This window comes from Oryza sativa, chromosome 7 (genome assembly GCF_034140825.1).
Source record: "Oryza sativa Japonica Group chromosome 7, ASM3414082v1".
Lineage (NCBI taxonomy): Eukaryota > Viridiplantae > Streptophyta > Magnoliopsida > Poales > Poaceae > Oryza > Oryza sativa.
The window spans coordinates 5,293,303-5,299,762 of record NC_089041.1 but is presented as its reverse complement, the minus strand read 5'-3'; positions in this window follow the sequence as shown (position 1 = coordinate 5,299,762).

Genomic DNA, 6,460 nt, shown 5'->3' with positions numbered 1-6,460 from the left:
TTATCAACTTCACAATCTGCAATGTTTGGTTGCCTATAATTCATCCAAATATCATCAAAATAATACTGCATGTATGCTATCGTCAGTGCTTTCTTATGCTTAACTATAGAGTTTAGTTGCTACATGGTGGGTACTTTTCACATTTTGATCCGTAGCCCAATGCAATGCCATCATGGGGCATCATGCAGTAGCCATTGTCCCACCTGATTATTGTGTCTTACAAAGAATTTTCAGTAATACATCATTTACTGTTGCATGGTAATATTGTTTGTTGGAGATCAGTTATACATTACACTAAGATCATGGAATATCTTGATTTGAAAATATTTCGTGGACTGCTCACCATATGGTCTATCTTTTTCTATTACGCTTCAAGACAACATTAAATCACTGTTCTAAATAGCAACCATGATGACCTTGAAAGAATTTATAGTCTTTATAGCAGACTGAAAAATTGTTCTTTTAGGTGACTCCCTAATGAAAGTGGTAATTGGACTGGTGCTTGATGAGCAATTATGATGGCTTGGGTGATGTTGGCTCTACTGGGAATCAAAAGAAATTATCACATAATAGTTTAGATAGAAATCTGTTGGTATAAATTGGGATGGAATAAGATAGAACATAGACTTATTGCATGTTATTGCCCCTTTTGTTATGATGCAAGTTTAGTTTATGGTGCTTGAACCCCCCCCCCCCCCCCCTTTTGCTGTTATAGTCACGTAGCACTTACTCCCTCCGTCCCAAAAAAACTCAACCTAGGAGGGGATGTGACCCCTCATAGGACAACAAATCTGGATAATCTCCTCCTAAGTTGAGTTTTTTTGGGACGGAGAGAGTAGTTGCTTAGCCTTAGATTCAATTGATCCTTTGACAGCTCCAAATTTGTTACGATTCATCCTAATGAAGTATGCTCTCATAGTCATATGGAACAATGTGCGCCTATTTCAAGGGTATGCATGCTGCCATGATTTCTGATCCCACTAATTTGTGTCGAAATGTGTTTTTGTTATGAATGGCAGGACAAGTTCGTTGTATTTATTGTGAGTATCAAGGGAACAGAATTCTGCATCCAACCATGGAGAGTTTCCATGGGCGTGATGAGTTCGAGAAGTTATTCTATGGATCAAACGGTTCTTACACCAATGATAAGCTCATCACAAATAGCGATTTAGAGGTAGATTGGGTACATGGCGTGCAGGATGGTGCCATCTACCGGGACTGCTGTCCTGATAGTGATGATGATGAAGATGACTGGATAGATATTTTCTGAGTGCTATAAAGTGGCAGTTAGCATCTTATTGTGATACTTTGCTTTGTTGGGTTGAATTGTTATAGTGTGGTTCTAACAGGCTATCAACCTCTTATCACAAATACTTTCTCCGTTTCATATTATAAGACTTTTTAGCATTACCCACATTCATATACTCCCTCCGTTTCATAATGTAAGACTTTCTAGCATTGCCTGTACATATCTAGATTTATTAACATCTATATGAATGTGGACAATGCTAGAAAGTCTTACATTATGAAATGGAGGGAGTATATGCTAATGAATCTAGACATATATATGTGCCTAGATTCATTAACATCTATATGAATGTGGGCAATGCTAGAAAGTTTTATAACTTGAAGCGGAGGTAGTACTAGATTGTCATATCTTCGGTACTAGTATGTAAGTTCTGGACTGTTTTGGTGTTCTTTTCTCAATGCTTAACTTGTAAGTCGGTATTCCCGACATACTTTGTCCCATGTCACTCATCATAGATATCACTTCACCTCCAGGTAGCTTATTGATGCCCTGAAAATACGTTGATTGACTAGGTGTATGCAACTGAGAACATTAATTGTTGATTGGTTGAATCGAATGTGCTTAAGTATCATAAATTGTTCTAGGATCTTATATATACTGAAGAGTCAAGACAGTTAAATACTAGAGTCTTGATTTGTTTGTTTATGCCAAAATTATTCTTGAATGACTTATGAGTTGGATTGAGCTTTTGTTTAGCAAAACAGCATGTGCGTTATGAGTTCAGACCTTATTTCCCCAAGATGGGATTGAGTTTAGACTTGAGAGTACATGTGTCATGTAAGTTGGAAGCCCTCTCTCATGCTCTCAATCTACTATTTCTGTTTTACAGAGAATGTCAGAGTACACTGCACGGAGGAAAAAAAAACCTCAATCTTTTTTTTTTTTTGAGGAGAACCAAAAAAAAAAAGCCTCAATCTTAACCGGTATCATATCACCATTGTTCAGATCTGCACCCAAACCATCTCTCTAGAGCTCGGATCACCCCTCAAGTTCAGAGTTTTCACGAGCACCACGAAATCAACCATTAGTTGATCTGCCATCATCAGAATAATCTGCCCAGCCAATGTCCAAGGACGCCTGACAAGAGCTGACTGAATTTTCTGAATTGTAAGCTCAGTGCAAAGCTCTAGCCTTCAGATATCACATAATCCGTTTCACAGCCAACCGGTGCACCTTGTTAACGGATTGTGAAATAACATCTTGTGATCCTCAAGTATTGCAGCGCACCAACAATGCTCTGGTATTTTTAACATTTCAGCTTCTGAAAGACTGAAACCACAATCCTTAGCTGAATTCTGAACTTCAAATAATGAAGTGTATCCAAAGCTGATATCACTAATTGTTGATTGGTTGAATTCACGGTGCTTATGTTTCATTAATCTGATAAACTAAATTAATTGTTGATTGATTCTTTTATTTATTCCCAAAAGTTCACTCCGCATGAGCTGGATTGAGCGTAGACTCTGAAATCTGAAGTTGTGAACTTCAGAGGAGTTCATACTTGAGTTGGTGGTTCTTTTTCATGGCCCGGTTTTAGCAAGCTAATTTATCCAGTAGTTAATCACATATAGCTGTGTAAATGATCAATAACATCATCAGTTTCCTCCAAACAAAAGACAAAGGGACATTGAGCTGCATCAACAGCAAGTGGCGATACAGCAGCAGGCTGCATAAGAGCAGTTTGCAGTGTCATCTTGAACAATAATCCCTCCGTCCCAAAATAACTCAGCTTAGGAGTAGATGTGACCTATGTCCAGATTCGTTGGCATAAGATGGGTCATATCTCATCCTAGGTTGACGCCAGATTGAATGAAAAGAAGAGACGAGTATCAGTTTCGGATCACTATTGATGTTTGACAATGCTCATAACAAAAGGGAACCTTTGTTTGACTTACAACTAAGGGAACCTTATTAACTGCTAATATCTTTTTTAGTGGTAATTCTTTCTGAGTGGAATATCACAAATCTTCCATAAATTAATTCATTAGACTTCAGTTACGTTTAGGATATTCAATTCATTTTTTCACTCAGGGTCAGGATCCAGATTTTTTTCACAAAGCCCTTTTCAGTCTGAAGTTTTTATGGTTTCAGCATCCAGCAACTGAGACTGAAGAAATGTGTTAAACAAAGTGATCTTATGATCTCGTGTATAGTTTACATACAATTGCATCAGTTAAAACTAGTAATCGATAAGATTGTTATCTTGTTAACTAGACCTGTACTAATACTATTATCTCCAACAATATAAATAGAAGGTAAGGATTGCCTCAAACTGCTGTCTTGTAGAACCCATCTTTAACATATGTATTTTTTTCTTCCCCTCAAAAATACATATGACATAGACTGTACATTGTACGTAGATTATGCTAACTTATAATCCTTTTCTGAGTGGTATACATTCAAGTAAGGTCCCAGCTCCATTTTAGTGGAAAATCTCAAAAAAAAAAATTCAAACTGAACCATTCACCTCCAGGTAAGCAGAGCATGGCAGAGTGTACGAGTAGTCAATTAGTTTCCAACTGAAACTCTGTTTTTTCCCCTCTGTTTGATTGTCTTATTTCATCATACGATTCTGTCTAGCTACACACCGAAGTGCTACCTAGAACTCTTCCCTGCACACACGCACGTACTCCTCCATCTCATTCTCAGCAGCGAGAGAGCGCCGGACATACTTTTTAGACAAAAACTATATAACAATAATACGATTAAGATAGCCTTCACCTATTACAACGCACGGACATATTTTCTAATTACAAAATAAAGGTAAGTACACCAAATTAATTAACAATAGAGTAATTAAAACTTATACTAAATAAACTTTTTCCTTTTTCTTAAAGAGAAAAAGAATATCTCTCCCTACGCACATCTGCCAGTTACATATCAGCGGCGCAGGAGACACATATTTACTATTTTACCATACAATTCTTTCGCAGTAGCACGTAAGGTTTCGTCTAGCTACACCTACACACCGAAGTGCTACCTAAAACTCTTCCCCCTGCACACGCACGTTACTCCTCCATCTCAACAGCGTGAGACGGCGAGAGAGCCCCGGAGTAAAAGCCCAGGACGCAGCCGCACTTCTCCACCTGCGCCACCTCCTCGCACGCCCCCGTCCTCGGGTCGTGCAGCCGCACCGCCCCCTCGCACCCCCTCGCCCACACCGCCATCCTCCCGTCTCCCACCATCGCCAGCGGCTGCGCCACCTTCTCCCTGCACAACCACCTCACCTCCTCCTCCTTCTTCTTCTTCCTCTTCTTGCTTCGCCCGCCGCGCTTCGCCTCCGCTGCCGCCGCCGGGTGGCTCGTCGGTTCTTCTTCCCACCCGCGGAGGACGTTCCTGATCGGGAGCGAGTGGAGCTTTGTCCATGTCGTGTCGTTCGGCGTTAGGGACCAGAGGTTGATGGTCCTGCCGGGGTAGTCGTGGTGGACGGCGACGAGGCGGCCGTCGAGCGCGGCGAGGCCGAGGTTGGGGCGCTGCCCGCGGTGGCGCTGGTCTGCGGGGAGCGGGCCGTCCATCAGTGCCGGCCTCCACTGCTCCGTCGCGAGGTCGAACGCCGCGATGGTGTCGCACTCGACGCCGCGGTCGCGCGGGGCGGAGGTGGTGGCCGGGGAGAGGAAGTGGACCACGCCGCCGACGGTCGCGCTGCTCCGGCTGATCCCGTGCTCGATCCTCATCGGCGGGTGGCTCCGCGTCGCCCTCCACTGGCAGCCGCCGCCGCCGCCGCCGGTGGTGATGGTGAGGACCTCGCTTGACTGGGACCCGTTGGCGGCGGCGTAAACGTGGAGCAGCTTGTGCTCGCCGGTGGCGGGAACCTTCCCCAGCGTGTACCCGGAGGAGACGTTCCTCCCCGTCGCCGCCGAGCAGCCCATCGAGAGGTCGGTCAGGTCGCCGGTGGCCACGTCGACTACGCGGAGCAGCCCGTCGCCGGGGCTCACGACGCAGATCATGTCGCCGCCGGCGCAGACCCTGAGGCCTGGCCTGCTCAGCCCGTCCATCCGCCTGACGACCTCGCCGGAGTACGCGTCCATGAGGGTGATGTCGGTGAGGTCCTCGGCGATGTGGTACACCGCGCCGACGACGAACGCGTCCCCGCCGCCGCCGCCGCGGCGAGAGCACTGCATATCCCGCCACGCGCCGCAAAACCTCTGCAACGCGTCGTTGTCAACATGGGCCTTCTCCTCCGTCGTGCGGTTTCTCGGCGGCGCCGCCATTGATGACGCCACGGCGAGCTGGTCGAGACGGCTTGTGAATCTAGTTCCGGAGGCGCACTGATCACGTTGTACGAGTTATCGAGGGCGACGGTGGCGCGCGCGCTTAATATGGCGCGAACGCTTGGTTCGAATCCGAATTTGAGCCCGAACACAATTTATTTTGGATCCGATTTATATGCTGGGACGCTTAATTAGTTCGAATCCGAAGTCCGAACACGATGTAATTTGGATCCGATTTGGAGTGAGATCAAGACTGACATTGGCACATTGTCGCGTGTAGGAATTGATTTGAGTGCCTTCTGTAGAGCAGAGAGTGAAGAGATGTATATGAGTTTTGTATATTTCACGCCAACACGTTATCTCATTGAGTTCAGACTTTTTCTTTTTCTTTTATTTATGAAAGATCATTGGCTTCAAACCTTTGCCTAAAAAAAAATCGGTTTCTTGGACTGTAGGTTTTTTTAAGGGAAAGACTATAGGGTTCTATATGGTGGAAATCAGAAATATTTTTTTTTTGCCGGGGGTTGGGGGGGGGGACATTGCTGAAATTTCGGTTAGAAAAAAGTTGAAATTTGAACAAAATTTTGTTTAGTTCATTTTTTTTAGGGAAGTTTAATTAAAAAAAATTGAAGAGTGGCCAATCAATTTTGGACTGTACATATGCTAATTCTGAATCTTCAGCTCCTGAATCCGTTCTTCTTGCTAGCAGAGGAGGGCTATCTCCCCTCAATCTTAAGTTGTTAACTATTTCCTTTGTTTCACAATGTAAGACTTTCTAGCATTGCCCACATTCATATAGATGTTAATGAATCTAGAAAGTTTTACATTGTGAAACGGAGGGAGTAGCATTAACAAAGTCCAAAATTTCAGATTGCACCCAAGCTTCTCAAACGGCCGTCCCTCAAATGGCTTTGTAAAAATTTCTGAAGAACTTGCCCAA